The sequence below is a fragment of the Monodon monoceros genome, unplaced genomic scaffold, assembly GCF_005190385.1.
Source record: "Monodon monoceros isolate NGI ecotype Baffin Bay Population unplaced genomic scaffold, NGI_Narwhal_1 Super_Scaffold_9, whole genome shotgun sequence".
In the NCBI taxonomy this organism is placed as follows: Eukaryota; Metazoa; Chordata; class Mammalia; order Artiodactyla; family Monodontidae; genus Monodon; species Monodon monoceros.
In genome coordinates, this window is record NW_021703786.1 from 6,250,401 (window position 1) to 6,274,822 (window position 24,422).

A 24,422-nucleotide genomic window follows, 5' to 3' on the forward strand; every position below is an offset into this window, starting at 1 on the left:
GAAGCACTTCCCTCTGGAGAGGAAATCTCAGCTGAGTCTTGACGGAAGAATAAGGGTCAGCCACTTGGAGTGGTGGTGTTAGAAGAGAGGACAGCTTCAGCCAAGACCTAGGGACATGTATGGTTGGAGAAATGCAGAGGCTGTAGGACTGAACCCAGGTAAGAACCTGAACGGGCAACTGGGAGATTTTGACGTGACTGAAACTCTAGTCCAGGCCCAAAGATGTGCCTTCACTGTGGTGCAGGAAAAAGATGAGTCAAGTGCCTGAGAATCTGAGAGTGGGGCTTAGCCATGCCCAGAGAGGAGGGTGAAAATGTCAGGTGATAAAGTATAGTTTTAGCTTTTACTTTCTTCCTACTTGCTCTGAAACAAGCATTCCAGCCCTGCCATCATAATCCCTGAAAGGCTGCCTGATTCTTCCATGGAGATGGCTCACTCTGCTTTTAACAGCTCCTGGTGCTTTGAGTGGATAGATCTTCACATTTCAATAATCAACGTGATTTCCCTTCGGTAACCTTAGCATTCATTGCAAGAGATGCTTTCTTTTTCAGCCCTGAGGCCTTAGAATTTGGAGGAAGGGAAGAAGAAGAGGAAATTCAGATTGTTCTTCTGTGCTATCACATGTTTTACGGGAGTTTCTTTTTTTCTGTTCGTACTGTCACTCTAAGAGGGACCACTAGATTTGGGCAAGAATAAAGGTTGTCCTTTGGGGCTTCCCTGGTGGCACAGTGGTTGAGAGTCTGCCTGCCGATGCAGGGGACATGGGTTCGTGCCCCGGTCTGGGAAGATCCCACATGCCGCGGAGCGGCTGGGCCTGTGAGCCATGGCCGCTGAGCTGAGCCTGCGCGTCCAGAGCCTGCGCTCCGCAACGGGAGAGGCCACAACAGTGAGAGGCCCGCGTACCGCAAAAAAAAAAAAAAAGAAAGAATAAAAGTTGTCTTATTTCCTCCCCGGGTCAATTATTGATCGGCTGTCTCTGTGGCATCTCTAAGTTTTCGAGGTCCCACTGTTTTCAGTGTTTTCTTGGCACTGAGATGGGATCCAGACTCCATCCCTACCCTCAAAAATCTTACAATCTTGTGGAGAGCTGCGTGTGATCAAAGTCATGACAGGGTTAAAAAGAGGGGCGTCAAATTGTACATGCAGGGATTGAAGAGTTTGATTCCCTTTATTGTTGGTGAAACTGATTCCATCAGCAAACGTCTTGACTTGCCATACATTTTTTCTTTTAAACTATATTTAAAAGTCACCATTTAAGGACTTCCCTAGAGGTCCAGTGGCTAAGACTCTGTGCTCTCAATGTGGGAGGCCTGGGTTCGATCCCTGGTCAGGGAACCAGATCCCGCATGCTGCAACTAAGACCTGATGCAGTTAAATAAATAAATATTTTTAAAAAGTAACATAAAAGTCACCATTTAAACCACTTTCAAGTGTACAATTCAGTGATTCTTGGTAGCAATATTGTGCAACCGTCGCCACTATCTAATTCTAGAACATAGTCATTACCTGCCAAAGATACCCCCCACTCAAACTGTCACCCCCGTTTCACCTTCTCCCGACCCTTGGCTAACAGTAATCTGCCTTCTGTCTCTATAGGTTTTCCTATTCTGGAATTTCATCTAAATGGAATCACACACTATGTGGCTTGTTTTGTCTGGCTTCTTTCACTCAGCAGTTTTCAAGTTTCATCCATGTTGTAGCATGAATCAGTACTTATTGCTTTTTATGGCTGAATAATATTCCACTGTATAGATACATCACATTTTGACTATCCATTCATCAGTGATGGACATATGGCTTGTTTCCACATTTTGGCTATTGTGAATAGCACTGCTATGAACATTTGCGTACAAATTTTTGTTTGAACATCTGTTCTCAGTTCTTTGGGGTATATACCGAAGAGTGGAATTGCTGCGACATATGGAAATTCTATGTTTAACTTTTTTGTTGTTGTTGTTGTTGTTTTCTTTTTTTTCTTTGCTGTACGCGGGCCTCTCACTGTTGTGGCCTCTCCCATTGCAGAGCACAGGCTCCGGACGCGCAGGCTCAGCGGCCATGGCTCACGGGCCCAGCCGCTCTGCGGCACGTGGGATCTTCCCGGACCGGGGCACAAACCCGTGTCCCCTGCATTGGCAGGCGGACTCTCAACCACTGCACCACCAGGGAAGCCCCCTATGTTTAACTTTTTGAGGAAAAGCCAAATAGTTTTCCACAGTTGTTGCATCATCTTATATTCCCACAAGCAAATTATGAGGGTTCCAATTTCTTCACATCCTCATCAACACTTGTTACTGTTTGCCTTTTTGATTATAGCCATTCTAGTGTGTGTGAAGTGATATCTCACTGTAGTTTTGATTTGCATTTCCCTAGTTTTGATTTGCATTTCCCTAATGACTAATGATGTTGAGCATCTTTTCATGGGTTTATTGGCCATTTGTATATGCTCTTTGGAGAAATAGCTATTCAAGTCCTTTGTTCACTTAAAAATTGGGTTGTTTGTCTTTTTGTTGCTGAGTTGTAAGAGTTATGAATATATTCTAGATACTAGACTTTTATCAGATGTATGATTTACAAGTATTTTCTCCCATTTAAAAAAAAAATTTAGCTTTATTTATTTTTTATTTTTTGGCCGTGAGCCATGCGGGCTCTTAGTTGCCTGACCAGGGATGGAACCTGTGCCCGCTGCAGTGGAAGCACAGAGTCCTAACCACTGGACCACCAGGGAAGTCCCGAGTATTTTCTCCCATTTTTTGTGTTGTCTTTTTACTTTCTCAATAATGTCCTTTGATACACGAGTGTAAAATTTTTATTGAAGTATAATTGACTTCCAGTATTATATTATTTTCAGGTATACAACATAGTGATTCAGTATTTTTATACATTACAAAAATGATCACTATGATAAGTCTAGTTACCATCTGTCATCATACAAAGTTATTACAATATTATTGACTATATTCCCTATGTTGCACATTACATTGCAGTGACTTATTTATTTTATAACAGGAATTTTGCACCTCTTAATCTCCCTCATCTATTTTCACTTATCCGCCCAATCCCTTCCCCTCTGGTAACCACCAGTTTGTTCTCTGTATCTTTGAGTATGTTTCTGCTTTATGTTTGTTCATTTTGTTTTTTAGATTTCACACATAAGTGAAATCATATGGTGTCTGTCTTTCTTGAAAAGTTTTTAATTTTGATGAAGTTTAATTTGTGTTTTCTTTTATTGGCTTGTGCTGTTGGTGTTATATTTAAGAAACTGTTGCCTAATCCAAGGTCACAAAGATTTACATTTATGTTTTCTTCTAAGAGTTCAGTAGTTTTAACTCTTACATTTAGGTCTTGGATTGATTTTGAATTAATTTCTGTTTATGGTGTGAGATAGGGATCCAGCATCATTCTTTTGCGTGTGGATATCCAATTCCCAGCAACATTTGTTGATAAGACTATTCTTTTGCCATTGAATGGTCTTGGCATCCTGTCACAAACAATTGATCACACAGAGATGTATGGGTTTATTTCTGGATCCTCAACTTTATTCCATGGATCTATATATCTTATCCTAATGAGTATCACAATGTTTGGATTACTGTAGCTTTGTAGTAAGTGTTGACATTGGAAAGTACAAGGTCCCCACTTTTGTTCTTCTTTTTCAAGATTGCTTAAGCTATTTGGGGTCCCCTGCAATTTCATATGAATTTAAGGATAAACTTGTCCATTTCTGCAAAGAAAGCAGTTAGATTTTTGATATAGATTGAATTGAAGCTGTAGATCATTTTGGAGAATTTTCCATCTTAACAGTATTAAGTCTTCCAATCCGTGAACACATGACGTCTTTCCATTTATTTGCTTTATTTAATTTTTTCAATTAACTCAAAATCAATCCAAGATGTAAACATAAGAGTTAAAACTATTGAACTCTTAGAAGAAAACATAAATCTTTGTGACCTTGGATTAGGCAACAGTTTCTTAAATATAACACCAACAGCACAACATTTTGTAGTTTTCAGAGTACAAGTCTCGCACTTCTTTGGTTAGATTTACTCCTAAATATTTTATTCTCTTTGATGCTATTGTGAAAGGAATTGTCTTAATTTCATTTTTGGATTGCTCACTGCTAGTATATAGAAATACAAGTGATTTGTGTATATTGATCCTGCAACGTTGCTAAACTTGTTTATTGGCTTTAATAGTTTGTTTTGCTTTGGTGTGTGTGAACTCTTTATAAAGGTTGAGGAATGTTCCCTTCTATGCCTAGTTTGTTGATTGTATTTATCATGAAAGCGTGCTGGATTTTTTTTTCCCCAAGGGATTTGTCTGTATCTACTATAGGTTTTTTTTCTATTAATATGGTACTGGGTGCATGATAAAGATTCAGTAAATATTTATTGAGTTAATGATGTAAGTGCCACTGCCCTGACAACAGCAGAGCGATGTTGCTGCATAGTTTAGCTGTGTGTTTGTGTGTTGCTGGTCTGTTGTTGTCTTTATGGCATCTAAGTTGGATTGCCCCCAGTCATCACCGTTCCCTTTCTCCCAGCGGTCCTTTTGACCTACAACGACATCTTGGAAGTGGCTGTCTAGGGGTTCAGGTAGTCGAACCCCCTCAGGTCAACCAGAACTGACAACCATACAGAAATCCTATGACCTTGGCCTTTGTAACATTTGGGCTAGCTAAACCAGACAACAGATCTTTGCCTTCCAAATGTGCAGGTCTAAAATGTTAATGTCAAATCCTAAGTGCATTGTGCGTTAGAAAGCTGCAAAGAGTTAACTCCAAGAAGTCATTCCTATTAATCTTGGTGTCTGGATAAAAACCGAATTGGGGACCTCAATTACCTGATTGCGTCCCCCGTAGACTTAGGCGGCAGTAATATTGATGAGGATGGCAATCATTTCTCCCACTTGGAGACCCGATTGCCATCCCATCCTAAGCAATCTGTCCTTCAAGTGCATCTGGAAGCGGGCATTAGTTTTCTCTTTTCTTCTGTTGTAGAGGGAGTTTTTGGTTCCTGAATCCTTAACCCTTTATGCTGCACGACACAGCCCTACTCGACTGAAGAAGGTATTAGAATTGTCTTTCACCGTTCAGGAAACACTTTGATGTTGTCCCGTCTCAACCAATTCTCATCACTGCCCGGTTAGCAGGTATGACCGAGCCCATTTGTCAGGCGAGGGAACTGAGGTTTGCAAAGGTGAAGCCACCTACCCGCCTGCATCCTCCAGCTGGTAATGGGCAGAGAGATGGGACTCAGAACCTTCTTGACTTTCTGGCTCCCGTTACAGAGGGCTTCATCATACAGGTGCAGATGTTTTCAAAGGACCACAGACAGAAATGTCCAAGCCTTCTCCTTGGTTCAGTGGTTTGTGGGGGTATGAAGAGCACGGTCTCAGTGAAAGGCTGTGTGGGAGGACAGAGAAGGGTTTCAAAGTGGGCAGCGGAATGGGCACATTTAGTGTCGAAAATCAGACCTCTCTATCTTGCAAGCAGCGGTTTGTGTCCTGGACCTCTGTTTACCCATAGTTCCCCTAGGCTGACCCTTGTCAATTATCCCCCTGGTGAATGATTGCTAGCATGTTTTTGATCTGCTCACCTCCCTCGACAGTGAGCATGTGGTCAGAGGGCATGAATTCCTCTGAGCAAGTGTCTAAGCAAAATGAGTCATGGAAGCAAATCCTCACCCAAAGTAGTTAAGCGTTGGCGGCAAAGGCCATACACCTAAGAAAAGAGCAGGAGCCTTTGCTGGGCTGTGTTCCGAGAGCAGGTTTATACTTCCTTTCCTCCTTTGCCTTCTGTCATTGAACAGAGGGCAAGAGGATGTGAATGAATATGATGGAAAGAAAATGATGAAAGCCATTCATTCACTTATTCCTTTGCATTTAATCCTACGTTTCTTCACTCAGTAAATGTGTATGAAGCGTATCCTGTGTGTTGGGATCTGTGCTGGGCAATGGGGATACAGAAGTGAGCTGGGCAGACATGGTCTTCTTTACCTTCACGGAACTTGGAGTCTAGTAGAGGAAGAAAAACAAAATTAAATAAACAAATAATTACAAATCCAGGTAAAGTACCAGGAGGAAAATAAATAAGACCCTAGAGAACAAAAGAGGAAGACTTAATTGGATTCGATGATCAGAAAGACATCTCTTTTAGGACATGCCATGTAAGTTCTATTTTATTTATTTATTTTTTTAAAATTTGTATTGGAGCAAATAGTTGATTTACAACGTTGTGTTAGTTTCAGGTGTACAGCGAAGTGAATCAGCTATACGTATATCCACTATTTTTTTTTTTTTTTTTGGTTCTTTTCCCATATAGGCCATTACTGAGGAGAGTTCCCTGTGCTATGCAGCAGGTCCTTATTAGTTATCTATTTTATATATAGTAGTGTGTATACGTCAATCCCAATCCCCAGTTTATCCCTCCCCGCCTTATCCCTGCGTAACAATAAGTTTGCTTCTACATCCGTGATTCTACTTCTGTTTTGTAAATTCTATTTTAAATATAAGAAGAAAGCCATCTTGGAGCAGAGGAAGAGGTTAGGAGAAAGAGAGTTTTCCACACAAAGCATAAAGCACAGCACTGCAAAGGCCCTGAGGTGGCAAAGAAATTAACGTCTTCAAGAAAATGCAAGGAACCCAGTGTGGCTAATGAGTGGAGAGCAAGGAGGAGAGTGATAGGAGATGAGGTCAGAGAGGTAGGTAGGGGACAGATCATGCAAGGTCTTGTTTTTCCTCCCTAGCCTCCTACTCCCCACATCCCAGTGAGATCTTAGAAACATGTGTCCAATGGAAATAGGTCAAGGTCAATGGAAATAAGGCAAAGGGAAAGTGAGCAGTGGAAAGATTGAACTACTGGCCTCAATTCTTCACTCCTCCATATTCTATATCCATACCCTTGCCATGGCCTCTTGAGTTTGGGCTTCATCTTGTGACTCGCTTTGGTCAATGATATGTGAAGGCAACAAAGGCTGGAAATATGCGGCACCAATGAATATAACTCCTTACACTTCTGCCTTTTGTTATTAAAAGAACAAGCCTTGGGGAGACCAAGGAAGATGAGAGGCACCTGGAGCAGACCTGGACCCATCTTGAAGCCTGGAGTCAAACCCCGCCAAGCCTTAGCTTATGTCGTTGAGTTGTTTGCTTTGCCTTTGAGTTTTTGGAGATGTTTGTTATACAGCATTTTTCTGGCAATAGCTGGCCAATAAGAGCAGGGTGGTGAGGACTTCTCTGAGGAATGATTGACAGAGACTTCTCTGAGGAATGATTATCTGGAGAACAGAAGATTAAAAAGAAACTAAGGTCTGTCACATGCCGGAAGGATTAAGTTTATTCCATGTGATCCTAAAGTACATGTATGAGACCCGTGGGTGGATATACAGGGAGGCGTGTTTAGCTTTACCTGGGGAAGACCTTTTCATCCAGTGAAGTGCCAGGAAAATGGCATGAATTATCTCAGACTAATTTTCATCACCAGAAGGCATGGAACTAACAATGTAGTGCCTACTCTGTGCCAAGGACTCTCATATATTTTTCTTTTACTGCGAGACAGTTTCCACCAAAAAATCTATGAGGCAAGGATTATTTTAAAGATAAGAGAATTGAGGCTCAGAGAAAGTAAGAAACTTGCAGACGTCTATACATAGCCAGTAAATTGCAAGGCAGGATTTGAACCCAGGTCTGCCTGACACTAAACTCCTCCTATTGGAGAAGCATGTGTCCAGAGGTGGTTTCAAGAGGATTGAAGTACTGAATGGGGAGTGGGCCTGGGCCCCCAAACCATTCCTGCTCCAGAACTTGGCAAGTTTCTTCTACTTGGGGGTAGGGGCGAGGTAGGGAGGGGAAAGGAGAAATGCAGCAAGTTTTTCAAAAAGCTCAATTTATTCCATTTAAATGGTCTCTCTTTATTCTGACGTTCTATCTTGTCAACCGTTCTTTGTGAAATCAAATAATGATGTTAGTTTTCAAATTTTTCTTAATTTAGCAAAAGAAAAAGTTGTCAACCTTGTCTGTCTCCCCAGGTATTTGGGGATGATATAGGCTATGAAATCGAAAAGTCTAGAAGCCACTACCTGGATGACTTCCAATGTCTTTTTCAGCTCTAAACTTTTATAACTTTTAAAAAAACTCTAAAGGTCAAGTAACAGGCTCCACGGGCCTCAGGAATCTGCCTTGGCCTGCGGTTGCCTCCAGGCTGAGGGAGGGATGCAGGGTTGGCTGCCTTCTCTGAACTTGAAAAGAAGACAGAAGTCTCATAGATCACACACTTCCTTGGAGCAGTCTGCTTTTGTCTCATGTGGGCCCATTTTGCTGATTCAATGGCAATAGGTCACTGTGTCCCACCCGTAATGGTCTGTGTCACAGTGTTTTGATGGAGAGGGTTGTCAAGGTGCCCACCGAGGTAAGAGCACCTGTTCGGCCGCTAAGCTGAGCTGTGCTGATGCTGCTGAAGTCTCCTGGCAGAAAGCTTACCCTTATTCCTCATCACTCGAGACAGAGCGTTTTCCCTCAGGCTTGGGGTAGGGCTGGGCTTGCTGGGGGCAGCCTTTTAGCTGCCCATGAAGGCAGTTAGTAGGGGCTTCTGGGAGGCTGCAATCCTATCCTCTCCTTCTTGCCCTCCTTCTTCTTCTTTTTTTTTTAAATTTTATTTATTTATTTATTTTTGGCTGTGTTGGGTCTTCGTTTCTGTGTGAGGGCTTTCTCTAGTTGCGGCGGGCGGGGGCCACTCTTAATCGCGGTGCGCGGGCCTCTCACTGTCGCGGCCTCTCTTGTTGTGGAGCACAAGCTCCAGATGCACAGGCTCAGTAGTTGTGGCTCACGGGCCTAGCCACTCCGCGACATGTGGGGTCTTCCCAGACCAGGGCTCGAACCCGTGTCCCCTGCACTGGCAGGCAGATTCTCAACCACTGCGCCACCAAGGAAGCCCTCCTTCTTCGTCTTTTAAAAAATAGCTTTATTGAGATACAATTTACATACCATACAATTCACCCCTTTTAAGTGTATGATTCAATGATTTTAGTTTATTCATAGATATGTGCAGCTATCACTACAATTCAGGGCATTTTTATGACCTCCCAGAGAAACCCCATACCCTTTAACAATTACTCCCCCTTCCCCAACCCCTACCCCGTATCCCTCTGCCCTAAACAACCACTAATCTCCTTTCTGTCTCTATAGATTTTCCTAGTCTGGACATTCCATATAAATGGAATCATACAATATGTGGTGTTTTGTGACTGGTTTCTTTCACTTAGCATAATGGTTTCAACGTTCATTCATGCTGTAAAATGTGTCAATATTTCATTCGTTTTTTTAGATTTTATTTTGAGTCATTTTATGCTTACAGCAAAATTGAGGAAAAAGTACAGTTTCCATATAACTCCTGGTCCCCTCCCCTGCACCCATAACCTTCCCCACTGTTAAATCTGCCACCGGATTTGACATTTACTGTCGAATGTAAATTAATTTACTGCATTCGATGTATTTACTACAGTCGATGAACCTGCATTGACACCTCACTGTCACCCAAACCTGAAGTTGAACATTGGTATTGTAAAGATCCACTCTTGGTGTTGTAAATTCTGTGGATTTTGGCAAATGTGTCCACCTTCTCCTTGTATAGAGTCATACGAATAGTTTCACTGCCCTAAAACTCGTCTGTGTTCCACCTGTTCTTTCCTCCTTCTCCCCAACCACTGGCAACCACTGATCTTTTTACTGTCTCCATAGTTTTTTCTTTTCCAGAGTGTCACGTACCTGGAATCACATAGTATGTAGCCTTTTCAGATTGTATTCTTTCACTTAGTAACATGTCTTTTAATGGCTTGATAGCTCATTCTTTTTGATGGTTGAATAATATTCCACTGTATGGATGTACCACACTCTATTTATCCATTCAGTTACTGAAGGATATCTTGGTTACCTCCAAGTTTGTGCAATTATGAATAAGGCTGCTATACTTCATCCATTTTATGGTTGAATAATATTCCATTATATTTTATAATTTATACTATTATTATCTTGTTTATCCTTTCATTATCTGATGAACACTTGGATTGTTTCCACCTTTTGGCTACTGTGAATAATGCTGCTAGAAACATCCTGTACATGTTTTTGTTTGAACACCTGTTTTCAATTCTTCTGGGTATTTACCTAAGAGTGGAATTGCTGGGTCATGTGGTAATTCTATGTTTAGTCACTTTGAGGAGCTGCCAAACTATTTTCCAAAGTGGCTGCACCATTTCACATTCCCACCAACAGTGCATGAGGGTTCCGACTTCTCCACATCCTCACCAACACTTGTTATTGTCTGACTTTTTAATTTTAGCCATCCTAGTGGATGTGAAGTGGTATCTCATTGTGGTTTTGTTTTGCATTTCCGTGACGACTGATGCTGCAGAGCATCTTTTCATGGGCCTATTAGCCATTTGTATTTCTTTCTTGGACAAATGTCTATTCAGATCCTTTGTCTTCTTTAAGTTGGGTTATTTGTCTTTTTATAATTGAGTTGTGAGAGTTCTTTACATTTTCTGGATACAAGCCCCTTATCATACATATGATCTGCAATATTTTCTCCCACCCATGCACTCTGATATAGTGCTTGCCTCCCTCTCCTTGCCCTCCACTGCCACCCAGAAAAACCGGAAACAGAGAGTGTAAACAGAGTTTTGATTTGTTTTTAAAAGCTCACCCACTTCTTTCAAAATAATTGAAAGCAGAGACTCAAACAGATATTTGTACACCAGTGCTCAGAGTGGCATGATTTGAAGTAGCCAAAAGACAGTAACACAAAAAGTAAATTATCGGAAAGAGATCTGGCTTTGGAGTAAACCTGCCTGGGTTTGACTCCTGGCTCTGCCATGAGACCTTAGGCAAGTTACCTCCCTCTCTGGACCTCAGTTTCCTCACCTGTACAATGAGGTGGTAATAATTCCTTCCTGAGAAGGGCCCTGGCTCAACAAGAGAATGAACTGAGCGATGCCCAGCATCGGGGCAGTGTGATGAAAGGGGTTCTCAACTTGGAGAGAAGAGACCCAGAGGAAGGTTTCCTCTCAGCCCCATCTTTGCTGTCAGTACGACTTTGGGCAAGCTGGTCTTCTAGATCTCAGTTTCCCTGTCTGTAAAGTGGGGATATTAGCACCTGCCCCTATTACACACTGTAAAGTTGTGAGGTTGATAAGAAAGTGTTCAGTAAAAGGAACAGTGTTATACAAAATGGAGATTAGAAAATAAAGAAATACTTGGCAGGATGATGAACTGTTAACCCAGAGTGTTGTTGTTAATTAAAAATGATCCTGTGTAATATGCAGCCATTAACATGGATAATTATGCGGACTACGTAGAAACAGGTGACACCATTTATGAGAGGTAGAATGCTTACAAAGTTATATGGACACAAGAATCAGAACTATGCCCATTGATGTATAATGTAGACAAAGACTAGACGGGATCACGGAAAAGATGTAAGTAATTATTGGACACAGGCCTCGGGAGGATTATGGGCGATTGAAACACGTTCCTGGAAAGTCATCGTCATGTTTTTACAGTAAGAATATGATTTAAAAAAAAAAAAAGTGTGGCAGGGGTCGTTTGGGGACAGGCTGCCCTTGAATTCTGTCCCTCATGACCACTCGCTTTGTCGGCCACTGGAGACCGAAACCACAGCAAGCGTCGCCCTGCGGAAGCCCTGCCCTGTCTGTCCTGCCCCCTGGCCTTCCCTGCCCTTCCACACTCACATCCTCAAATGAGGGACGGACCACAGGACGCTCAATATATGGGACATAACTGTGCTTCCTTAACATACTTTTTTTTTCAGTCAAAGTAAGAGTCCCCCGTTCTTCTCTTCCAATCCCCAGGGCAACCACCTCTCACCTGTTCAGCTGTTTCTTCTGAATGTTATCTGCATAGCCCTGTGCAAACACTGCTATTTCTCTATTTTATGTTTTAACAATATATTCATTGACTTCCTGCTATTGGAAGAGGGTTTAGCTCACTCAAGCCCAGCCTCCCTCTCCCTCTGTCTCATTTTCCCAACACAATTATATCACTATTTTGGATTGTATCACCACTTGTCATTTTAGGAAACACACTACACTCTTCTTGTTCACCCACTGTTATCTCCCAACGCTGATCCCCACCGATGCCTCCTGAGAAGGGGCAGCTCACGCCGCAGCCTCCCCTCATCTCTCCTCCTTCCTCCTCTCCCCCGTTTCGGTCATATGTTCTTTTACATCGTCTCCATCCATAGCGTTCCCGTTGTTTCGTAACCGTAATGAAGCCTTCCATGCTTTGCTTAAAGATTGATTCTAAAACTAATAAACAATGTTTACCTTACTGAGATTTATATACATACACATGTGGCTCGTTGCCCGGCCAGTGACATACCTGCTTATATTTGCTTTCTTGCAGTACTTTTCTTGAATCAGGAATTTCAAATAGCTTTTCTTTTTTTTCTAGCACTAGTTGGCTTCACCATATTCTCAATTTGTCCCTAACTTTCCATCCCAACAGGCGTTCTATTGAGTTTCCCCCTCCCCAAGGATCTACCTTCTAGAGTCTTCTGTGCTCCTGCTTCAGTCTGGACAGTAATAATCCAGGAACTTCTTTTCACTGATTTCCTGGGCTCGATCCACACTTTCGGAGATTTGGGTTACATTCTTGAGTTTCTTTCCTTATTTTGCCAGAGCATACCATTAAGTAACATCTTATGCAGAGGTGTATGGTGGGTAAAATTTCTAAATATTTTATGTTTGGAAATGTATTTATTTTGCCTTTAGACTTGACTGATACTTGGGCTGGGCATTGAATCGTAGGTTGTAAATCAAGTTCCCTTAAGACTTTGCAGGCACAGCTCTGTTGCCTGCTATATAGATTTTTCTATTGAAAACCCTGATCCATTCTCATTCTATCACTTTCTAGGGACCTAACCCTCAGTGAAAGATTTTAGGGTGCTCTCCTTATCCTGGCTGACCTCTAGTTCAGTGATGTTCCCTGTTTCAGGTGTGGGCCTGCTTCACACACTGTTCTGAGGTCTTGTGTCCTTCATCTCTGAGAAATTTTCCTGTATTATTTCTTTGATAATTTCCTCTCCTCTGTGTTTTCATCCTCTTTTTTCAGAAACTCCTAATGCTTGGATACTTTTTTGATTCTTCCTCCCTATCTCTCCTCTGTTGGCTTGTATTTTCCATCTCTGGCTTGATGTTTTCAAATCACGCAAGGATATATAAGCTCGAGAACAATTTGTCTTTTCTCTTACAGTCTTATATGAAAATGTATTTCTTGTTATATTTTGTCTATAATAACAGAGTGACAGACATTTCAGACAAGAAATGTTTACTTAAGACTTTTAGGTTAACCATAAGACATAAATCAAAACTGCCTTCAGTGAGCGAGGCTCTGAAAACTTCACTACAAAAATGAGAGTGAGGGATTTTGGTGGCCTTAGATGAAGACTTCAGTAACTAGGTGAGGCGGGAGCCAGGTAGGAAAAAGAAAACTGTGGTCTTGTCAAGTGCTTCAGGTGCCACTTCTGGTCCCCATGCTCTTGGGGCATGCTGCCCCCTGCTCCCACCCATGACAAGAAGTGGGTAGCGTCAGCCAATCGGGCCGAGGAACTGAAAGGTTCAAATCTCAAGTCTGTGATGGGATCTTCCCCGAGCAAGGCAGCTGGACTGGGAAGGGCAGGGGAGGCCTCCCTGACAAAGATAGAAGCTAATCAAGGCACTAGGCAGGGGGAAGCAGGATCCAGGCAGACAAACATCAGAGAAGGGCCCAGAGTGAGGTTTGAGTGAATGTCAGTTAATAAACTGACAGAGGCTCCGAATGCTAACCAGCATCCAAGGTCGTGTGGGTCAAGGGAAGCAGCATTCATCTGGCTTAGGAGGCTGAGCAGGCTCTTCCCCAACCTAAACCCGTTACCTCCATGATGCAGGGTCTTCCTCTGAAGAAGATGAAGCAACAGAATAGAAACATATAACAGAGGCTCAAGGGCCTGATGTTCTTGGACCCTGAGTACATGACTATTCCTCCTTAAGCCTGTATTCGTCCTTTGTGTGCTGTGATGTTGCCCAGAGCTTTGTATTAAGCACCCCCTCAACCCCACCCCATTGTCAGTTGGCTTCACTGTGAGGGGAAGGAAGAGACACATGCACACAGACACACACAGAGCACCGCCACCACGCCAGCTGGTTCTTTCCTTATACACAAATACACTGTGCATGAAGGAAAGAACACTCTGCTCAACACTGTGGTACACTGAGCTGGGACTGGAGCTGCAGCGCTGAGTCAGATGCCCTTCCTGCTTCCGTATCCCGTGGGGGAGCAGACATGTGAACAGAAGAGGGCTGGCGATTCCTTCATGGGTCAGCTGCCTCCAAATGAGAGGCTTGGCAGGAGAGGAGGCCTGCAACCTGTTGTCCCTCTGTTCATTATTTGCTGAAAGGATACTCTAGATAATTAGTCATTCATGCAAATGTTTACTTACTCAACAAATGTCTATTGGGTTCCAATAATGATAATAATTAGTGCTCATTGAGTGCTTGCTCTGTGTCAGGCACAGGGCTAAGCCCTTTGAACTCCATTATGCACCAGATGTTAGGAGGACAGAGATAAAGGCACAGTAACTGCCTTCAAGTTGTCGAGAGGCCAGTAATGAACACTGCAACCATTTCATGTAACCTTCACAACAGCCTGTGAAGTACCGTTCCTGAGAGGTAGTATAGTATAACAGAGTCCCTTTTGTATCAGGGACCTGGGTTTGAAACCTGTTTATACTAATTTTTGGCTGTGTAGCCTTGGGCAATTTACTTAAACTGTTTAAGCCTCAGTTTTCCCATCTATAAAATGGGCATGGAATTCATAACAGCTATGTCTTATGGAGTTGTGAGGGTTAAAGGAGATAATGCGTTTAAAGTGCTACCGCATTACTTGGCACATAGTGAGCTATTATTAAGCCTAGGGTATTACGGGATCCCAGGAATTAACTTAGCATAATGTTAAATTAAGGTAGCCCAAAGGCATTTTTTACCCACAGGATGAGTAGGAGTTAGACAGAGAGGGAAGTGGAATTAGTCTAAATGGTTTCTATTATTCTGGTTGGAAGCCCAGCATTGCCTTCCTGCTCCCCAACAGTATTTCTGTGGAGCCACAGAGACCTCTTCAGTTCCAACTTCTACCACCATAACTCACAGTGCGTAATTGCAGTAGGCCTTGGAGAAGTCTCTTCTTGTTTCTGGGCTTCAGATTCTTCATCTTTACAGAGAAAATGCTCTAACAATCCCACCTAGGAATCTATCCTTAAGTATGTTCACGACAGCATTACCAATAATAGCAAAAACTTGTAAGCCATATAAGTATATAGCAATGGAGAAATAGTTTAATAAATTATGATACATTCATATACAGAAGACAATATAGCTGCTACAAAGATAGAGGTAACTCCATATGAGTTGATATAGAGAAATGTACTCTAGTGAGCCATAATTTATATGCAATAAATGCATTAATTTGGGGGAATGCAATACAGCTCTATGCATTTTGGCAAAGGTATTCACTTGTCACCATCCCTCCCACCAAGAAAAAACATTTCCATCACTTTAAAAATTTCCCTCATGCCACTTTTCCATTAATCCCTCCTCATCCACGCAGAAGAAACCGCTATTCTGATTTATAACACCATAGATCCATTTTGTCTCTTCTTAAACATCATATTTTTGGAATTATAGTTTTAAAAATATTCAGTTATGTTGTTTCAAGTAACAGTAGTTTCCTTGTTGTTCCTGTTGTACATTGAGTGCTTGTGTTCCCCCCAAATTCATATGTTGAAGCTCTAAACCTCAGTGTGGCTGCATTTGGAGATGGGGCCTTTAAGGAAATAATTAGGTTGTGAGGTTATAAGGGTGGGGCCTTGATCCAATAGGATTAGTGTCCTTATAAGAAGAGGCACAAGGCAAAGGTCATGTGAACACACAGCAACATGGTGGCCACCTCCTAGCCAAAAGAAGAGGCCTCAGAAACCTACTTGGGCAGCACCTTGATCTTGGACTTCCCAGGCTCCAGAACTGTGAGAAATAAATGTCTGTTGTTTAAGTTACCCAGTCTGTGGTATTTTGTTAAGTTACCCAGCCTGGGCAGAGTAGCATTCTGTTGTTTATTTCTATACCACAATTTGTTTATTCCCATAAATGTTCATTTGGGTTTTTCCAGTTTTTGGCCATTATGTGCAAATTTTTGTGGCCAACTTGAATCTCTGTATTATATGATAAATGTATGTTTAACTTTATTAAAAAGCACCAAACAGTTGTCCAAGGTGGTAGTACCATTTCATATTCCAACCAGAAATAAATGAGAGTTCCATTTGCTCCATAACCTTGCCAGCACTGGGTATTTTCAGTGTTTTAAATTTTATCCATTTAAGTGGGTGTAAAGGTCTATCTCATTGTGGGTTTTTTTATAAATTTATTTATTTATTTATTTTTGGCTGCTTTGGATCTTTGTTGCTGCATACGGGCTTTCTCTAGTTGCAGTGAGCAGGGGCTACTCTTAGTTGTGGTGCGTGAGCTTCTCCTTGCAGTGACTTCTTTTGCTGCAGACCACAGGCTCTAGGCACACGGGCTTCAGTGGTTGTGGCACTTGGGCTCAGTGGTTGTGGCTCATGGGCTCTAAAGCACAGGCTAAGTAGTTGTGACGCACGGACTTATTTGCTCCACGGCATGTGGGATCTTCCCAGGCCAGGGCTCAGACCCGTGTCCCCTGCATTGGCAGGTGGATTCTTAACCACTGAGCCACCAAGGAAGCCCCTCATTGTGGTTTTAATTTGTATGTTCCTGATGACAAATGATGTGGAGCACCTTTTCATATGATTATTGGATATTCAGATATCTAGTTTTCAGATATCTAGATATTTAGTTTTTGAAATACTTTAAGTCTGTTGTTCTTTTTCATTGCATTGTCTTTTATTTTTAATTTGTAGGAGTTTTTATATATTTTGAATATGAGTCCTTTGCCAGCTCTATGTATTGCAAGTATTTTCTTTTAGTCTGTGGCTGTCTATCCACTTTCTTAATTATATATTCTGAAGAACAGGAGTTTTTAATTTTGATGAAGTACAATTTATTTATGTTTCTTTTATGGTTAGTGCCTTTTGGGTCTTAAGAAATTTTTGCTTACCCCAAGGTCGTAAAGATATTTCCTGTTTTAGAAGCTTTTTCGAGAAGCTTTATTGTTTTAGCTTTCACATTTAGACCTCTAATCCATTTGAGTTAATTTTGGTGTATAGTGTGAGGTATGAACTAATGGTCATTATTTTCCATACGGATATGCAGTTGTTCCAGAACTATATGTTGAAAAGATTATCTTTTCCCCATTAAATTACCTTTGAAACTTTGTCAAAATTCAACTGAACCATATGTGTATTGACCTATTTCTAGACTCTCTATTCTGTTGCCATTGATCCTTACGTCAATAACATAGAACGTCTTAAAAGCAGGTAATATAAGTCTTCCAACTTTATTGTTTTTCAGAATAGTTTGATTCTTCTAGGTCAGTTGAATTGCCATATAAACTTTAAAATAAGCATGTTGATTTCTACAAAAAAGAAAACAGCTGAGTTTCTGATTAGAATCTATAGGTCAATGCACTCAATCTATAGATCAATTTGCAGAATTGATATCTTAACAATATTGAGTCTTCCAATCAATGGACATTGTAAACCTTTAAAATTCCTCTCAGGAATGTTATGTAGTTTTCAGTGTACATGTCTTAGTCCTATTTTGTTAAAATTTTCCCTAAGTATTTAACATTTTTTGGTATTTTTGTAGAAGTTCTTTTAAAATTTTATTTTTCAATTATTCATTGCTAATATACAGAAATGCAATTGATTTTTTTACATTGTCTTTTTATTATGCAAATCCTCCCATTAGTTATAGTAGTGGTTTTATAGATTCCTTTGAATTTTCCATGCATTAAATCATGTTATCTGCAAGTAGTTTTATTCTTCAATATCAATTTTTATATATTTTATTTCTTTTTCTTGCCTTGTTACATTGGTTAAGATCCCTGAATCTATGTTGAAGAGTTGTGGTAAGAATCCTTGTGTTGTTATGAATTTTAGGGGAAGGTGTTCAGCCTTTCACCACTAGGTATGATGTTAGCTGTAGATTTTCATAGATATTTTTTATTAGATTGAGCAAGTTTCATGTTATCCCTTGTTTGCTGAGAGTTTTCTTTCTCTTTTTCAAAAAATCATGAATGAGTTTGATTTTGTTATATGCTTTTCTTGAATCTATTGAGATGTTCAGACAGTTGTTCTCCTCTATTCTATTAACATTGTGAATTACATTGATTGGTTTTTGCATATGAAACTAGCCTTACATTCCTGGGATAAACCACGTTTAGTCATGATGTATTGTTTTTTATGAATTGGCAGATTTAATATGCTAATATTTTTTTTAGGATGTTAATGTCTATATTCATAAGTGATTTGGGCTTGAAATTTTCTTTTCTTATAATGCCTTATGTCAGATTTTTATTTTTTGCCATTCAATTGGTGTCTTTATTCATACATGTTGATTTCTCCCATGGAGAAACTGTTGAAGGGAGAGGAAGGGAGGGCTGGGTGGGGAGCCATGGCTTGTTTTTCCTCCATCCAATGGAAGAAGTGAGAGAAAAATATGGAACACTTTAAGAATCTGTGTATCATCCTTGTGCAGGGGCCATACTGATCTGCTCTGTATCATTACAATTTTAGTATATGTGCTGCCAAAACAAGCACCCTTTGTCAGATTTTGATATTAGGGTTATGTTATGCTGGTTTGGAATTGTTTTTCTTCCTTTGTTCTCTGAAAACATTTGTATAAAATTGGAATTTTCTTTTTAAATTTTTTAATAGAATTCACCAGTTAAGCCACATAGGCCTGGAATTTTCTTTGTGGGAAGGTTTTAAATTACAAATTCAATTTCTTTAACAGATATGGGGTGATTCAGATTTTTCACTTCTTCTTTGTTCAGCCTTAGAAAGTTTTGTTCTTCAAAGAATTTTTTGATTTCCTGTAAGTCATTGAACTTACTGCTGTAAACTAGAGTCAAAATGGATTGTTCACTTTAAAATATTAATTTTTTAATAGATCTTTATTGGAATATAATTGCTGCACAATACCGTGTTAATTTCTGTTGAACAACAAAGTGAATCAGCCACATGCATACACGTGTCCCCATATCCCCTCCCTCTTAGCCTCCCTCCCACCCTCCCTAACCCACCCCTCTGGTCATCACAAAGCACCGAGCTGATCTCCCTGTGCTATGCGGCTGCTTCCCACTAGCTATCTATTTTACATTTGGTAGTGTATATATGTCGATGCTACTCTCACTTTGCCCCAGCTTCCCCCTCCCACCCTGTGTCCTCAAGTCCATTCTCTATGTCTACACCTTTATTCCTGCCCTGCAGCTAGGTTCATCAGTACCTTTTTTTTTTTTTTTTTTAGATTCCACATGTATGAGTTAGAATATGGTATTTGTTTTTCTCTTTCTGACTTCACTCTGTATGACAGACTCTATGTACATCCACCTCACTACAAATAACTCAATTTCGTTTCTTTTTATGGCTGAGTAATATTCCATTGTATATATGGGCCACGTCTTCTTTATCCATTCAGCTGTTGATGGACATTTAAGTTGGTTCCTTGTCCTGGCTATTGTAAATAGTGCTGCAGTGAACATTGTGGTACATATCTCTTTTTGGTTTTCTCAGGGTATATGCCCAGTAGTGGGATCACTGGGTCATATGGTAGTTCTATTTTTAGTTTTTTAAGGAACCTCCATACTGTTTTCCATAGTGGTTGTATCAATTTACATTCCCATCAACAGTGCGGGAGAGTTCCCTTTTCACCACACCCTTTCCAGCATTTATTGTTTCTAGATTTTTTGATAATGGACATTCTGACTGGCATGAGTTGATACCTCATTGTAATTTTGATTTGCGTTTCTCTAATAATTAGTGATGTTGCGCATCTTTTCATGCGCCTCTGGGCCATCTGTATGTCTTCCTTGGTGAAATGTCTATTTAGATCTTCTGCCCATTTTCTAACTGGATCATTTGTTTTTTTGATATTGAGCTCCATGAGCTGCTTGTATGTTTTGGAGATTAATCCTTTGTCTATTGTTTCATTTGCAAATATTTTCTCCCATTCTGAAGGTTGTCTTTTTGTCTTGTTTATGGTTTCCTTTGCTGTGCAAAAGCTTTTACGTTTAATTAAATCCCATTTGTTTATTTTTGTTTTTATTTCCGTTACTCTAGGAGGTGGGTCAAAAAAAGATCTTGCTGTGGTTTATGTGAATTTTACCTCAATAAAAATAAATGAATAAAAATATATTATGGATTTTCTAGTTCCAGCCATGACTCAGTAGCTGTGATCAGCCTTTACTTCTCCTTATAAATAACTATAAAAGCAAACAAAAGATATGAAACAAGTGATTTCAGGCCTTGGGCAAGTGCTGAGCTGCTACCTTGAGAGAAGGGTAGCACAAGAGGCAAACCCCATATTCATCCCAGCTTTCTTGCAGGGAAGGTGGTTTCCAAGTTTCAGAGGGTTAGGTGGAGCCCAAGCATATAACAGCAGTTGCACTGGGTAGAAAAGCAGGGACCTCATGGAGGAAACTGACCAGAGTTCAGAGCTGCTAAGGGGGTGGGAACTCACAGGGTATGGAGTGGAGAAAACTGCAGAAAGAGACCCCAGAAATCTGCAAAGGGGTTCCCTTCAGGGACCTAGACAACTGCTAAGCTGCCTATGCCCGGGGTGATCGTTCACGAGGTCTGGTAGAAAATAGCTGCTGAGGGGCTGAGAGTTAAACAGAGATTTCAGAGACTTCAGGATACTGGGGCAACCCAGTATTGGAGTTCTGACCCAGCCAGAGTGGAGAAACACAGGGCATTCAATGGAGACCCCAGGAAGACTGTGTTTTAGGGATAAGGACCATGCTCCAGGAGTAAGCACCATGCTGTAGGATTAAGGGTCAAACCAAAAGAGACCCACCTTAGCAAAGACTCAAACCAAGCTTCAACAAGGCCAAGGTGACCCATCAACAATTTAACTGTCTGACAGAATAAAATTCAACACTCTGTAGCAAAAGACTTTTAAAAGCCCAGTCTCCATGCTACATCAATCATAATACCAAGAATGTAATGAAAAACTACTACCCATTTTTCTTTTTCTTATTTATTTATTTATTTATGGCTGCATTGTGTCTTTGTTGCTGCGTGCAGGCTTTCTCTAGTTGAGGAGAGCAGGGGCTACTCTTTGTTGCCATGTGCGGACTTCTCATTGCAGTAGCTTCTCTTGTTGAGGAGCACGGGCTCTAGGCACGTGGGCTTCAGTAGTTGTGGCACGTGGGCTCAGTAGTCGTGGCTTGCAGGCTCCAGAGCACAGGCTCAGCAGCTGTGGCGCACGGGATTAGTTGCTCCACGGCACATGGGATCTTCCCGGACCAGGGATCGAACCGGTGTCCCCTGCACTGGCAGGTGGATTCTTAACCACTGCGCCACCAGGGAAGTCCACTACCTATTTTTCTATTCCTATCAATTTTCTTGACCTTTGTTCTGAGATATGATTAAGTTACTTAGACACAGTTTGATTCTTTTCGGTTTGTTTTTAAGCTTCGCCAGGTGAACCAAAGCAGCATTTATTCTCGGGCTAATCTTGTCCCACTTTTTCCATTGCAAACCTTTTCTGAGGACACCAACTGAATATTCTATCTAAATTATGTGAATAGTGCTGCTATGATCATGTATGTACACGCATTTGTTTTAGTACCTCTTTGCAATTCTTTTTGGATATATACTGGAAGTGGAATTGCTGGGTCATACGGTAAATCTAATGTTTAACTTTTTTGAGGAACTGCCAAATTATTCTCCACAGTGGCTGCACCATTTTACATTCCCACCAGCAACACACAAGTGGTCCAATTTCTTCTCATCCTTGCCAACACTTGTTATTTTCCATTAAAAAAAATTATAGGGCTTCCCTGGTGGCGCAGTGGTTGAGAGTCCGCCTGCCGATGCAGGGGACACGGGTTCGTGCCCCGGCCTGGGAAGATACCACGTGCCGCGGAGCGGCTGTGCCCATGAGCCATGGCCGCTGAGCCTGCGCATTCTGTGCTCCGCAACGGGAGAGGCCACAACAGTGAGAGGCCCGCGTACCGCAAAAGAAAAAAAATTATAGCCATCCTAGTGGGGGTGAAGTGGTATCTCATTGTGATTTTGATTTGCATTTCTCTAATGACCAATGACATTGGGCATCTTTTCATGTGCTTATTGGATATTCTTTTAGGAAATGTCTATTCAAATCTTTTGCTCAATTTTAAATTATGATGTATTTTAGTGAAAATAATCAGTATGGATACTATGATGCCAATTTGGTAAAATAGCAAACATTGTGTGTGTGTACGTGTGTGTGTGTGTGTGTGCAAATACATACTAGAACATAATGGTTAGATGCACAAATTTTTTAGCACTGTCTGGTTGTATCTTACTTCTGCCTTTTTACCACTTGCATAACCATAGACAAGTTACCTAATCTCTCTGTGTGTTGGTTTCCTTGTCTCTGAAACGGGGATAATTACCTCTTAGTGCTGATGTCAGGATGAAATGAGAATGCATGTAAAGGGCTTAGAACAGTGCTCATATAATAATAATAATAATAAAAAATAATGCTTATATAATAATAATAACATCGACAATGATATACATATATATGTTGGTATATGCATAGAAAAAGGTCTGTTAGGAAAGACAGTCAATTGCTAACAGGGATTTCTGTTGGAGAATAGGACTGGCAGGGGACAGGGCACATTCTCTTTTTAATTCATGTAGTTTTGTATTGTTTGAATCTGTTAAAACAAGTATATAAAAGAAAAATGTAAAGCTCAGTGATGTAAAAATAAAGGAACTTTCTGCTTTAACACTGAACTTTAACCTTAATGCTCAATCCAGGCTCTTCACAATTGCCGGATGGCCTTATTTTTCTTATGGCTTTTCAGAGGCTGCAGTTTGCCGTAGCTTTCCAAGAAAGGACGGTGAGGTGGCCCCTGTGCGGCCCTCCACAGCATTCCCTCTCCACTCTGCATCTCTGTTCTCCAGCTACTCAGAACTTCCTCTAGTTCACGCATGTCTTGCTTTCTCAGGCTTAAGAGACTTTCCATTTTGTTCCCTCTGCCAGGAAATACTGCTTCAGACTCCACCCCTACGTGCCTATTATCCTCCTGAACTTGCTTGCTGTGGAAAGCCTTACTTTGTCCTCCTTCCAAGCTGTGTTTTGTGACCCTCCCTTCCCTCTGCTTGTCCAGTGCTCTGTGGGATGCCAACTTTACCTCTCGTCACGCCATATTGGGAACGACGTGTCTATATCCTCTGAGAGTGAACAGGTAGAAGAGGAGCCATGTTTATTTCCACCATGGCTTTGTGATTTTATCCCCAAAGGCTAGCACATGGCCAGAAACATGGGAAGTGCCCGTAACTTTTGTTAAACAACAGAATGAAAGAAGGAGAAACCCAAGCTGCAGCCCTCATCTGTGTATCCTGGCTTATTTAGTATATGACGCCACGCCTCATAAACATAGAGCTTTAAGGATCTAAAGAAAATCCTCTGGGGGAAATTTCCCCAAATGGAAAGCTAAGTAGACTGAAGACCCTTGGCCCTTCACACAATAGAGCTGCCTACAGATTCAAAAAAAACTGATGACTATCTCCCATCCAATTCTCCTGGATATTATTGAAAGATCATTTCTTTCTTTGAAATAAAGCAAGATGGGTTTTGTCCTAAGCCTGTGAGTTTCAAAACAGCCAACCCCTCAAGTTCCAGTGGTGGTGCAGCTGTTCCAAAAATGAAAATAATTAGAAAACTATTTGTAGCTCCCTGAGAAACAAATAACTCAAAGTTTCCCAAATTTCCCTACAAAAAAATTCAGAGGTACTGAGTGTCCAGCATGTGTTTCTTGCACAGGGACATCATAGAGTTGAGAGGCTAACGTTGAGTTAGGCTTCCAAGCAACCTTCAGAACAATGGTGTGCAAATGAGGGGTCACATGACGGCATCACCAGAACAGCTGAGTTCCCATGAGGCACTACTAAGGAAGGCACCCGGCCAGGAGAGTACATCCTTCCGTGAGCCAATGTCCAGATCACAGTATTGCTAAACTTGAGAAATTCATCGCGGGTAATTGTTGTTAGTATTGGTGTGGGTTATTGTAACCTATTCTCTTTGGCTTGTTTATTCGATGGTTGTGTGTTTAGGCTGTTGTTACAGTGATGCTGGGGTTGAGTGTGTATTTTACTTGATATTTCAAATTTCTCGTGGAATTTATGAGATTTTTAGTGATAATAAACATGGCTCGTTATTCTGTGTGAACAGGTAATAGAGTTATAGATGCAG

The 24,422-nt window shown here is 41.1% G+C and overlaps 1 non-coding gene across 1 annotated transcript; it reads right to left on the reverse strand.

The window, feature by feature from the left end:
* Positions 1 to 18,665: 18,665 nt before the first annotated feature.
* On the reverse strand, positions 18,666 to 18,772 carry LOC114889864. The gene has a single exon (XR_003792158.1). It is a non-coding gene; the product is annotated as a U6 spliceosomal RNA (small nuclear RNA).
* Positions 18,773 to 24,422: the final 5,650 nt, after the last annotated feature.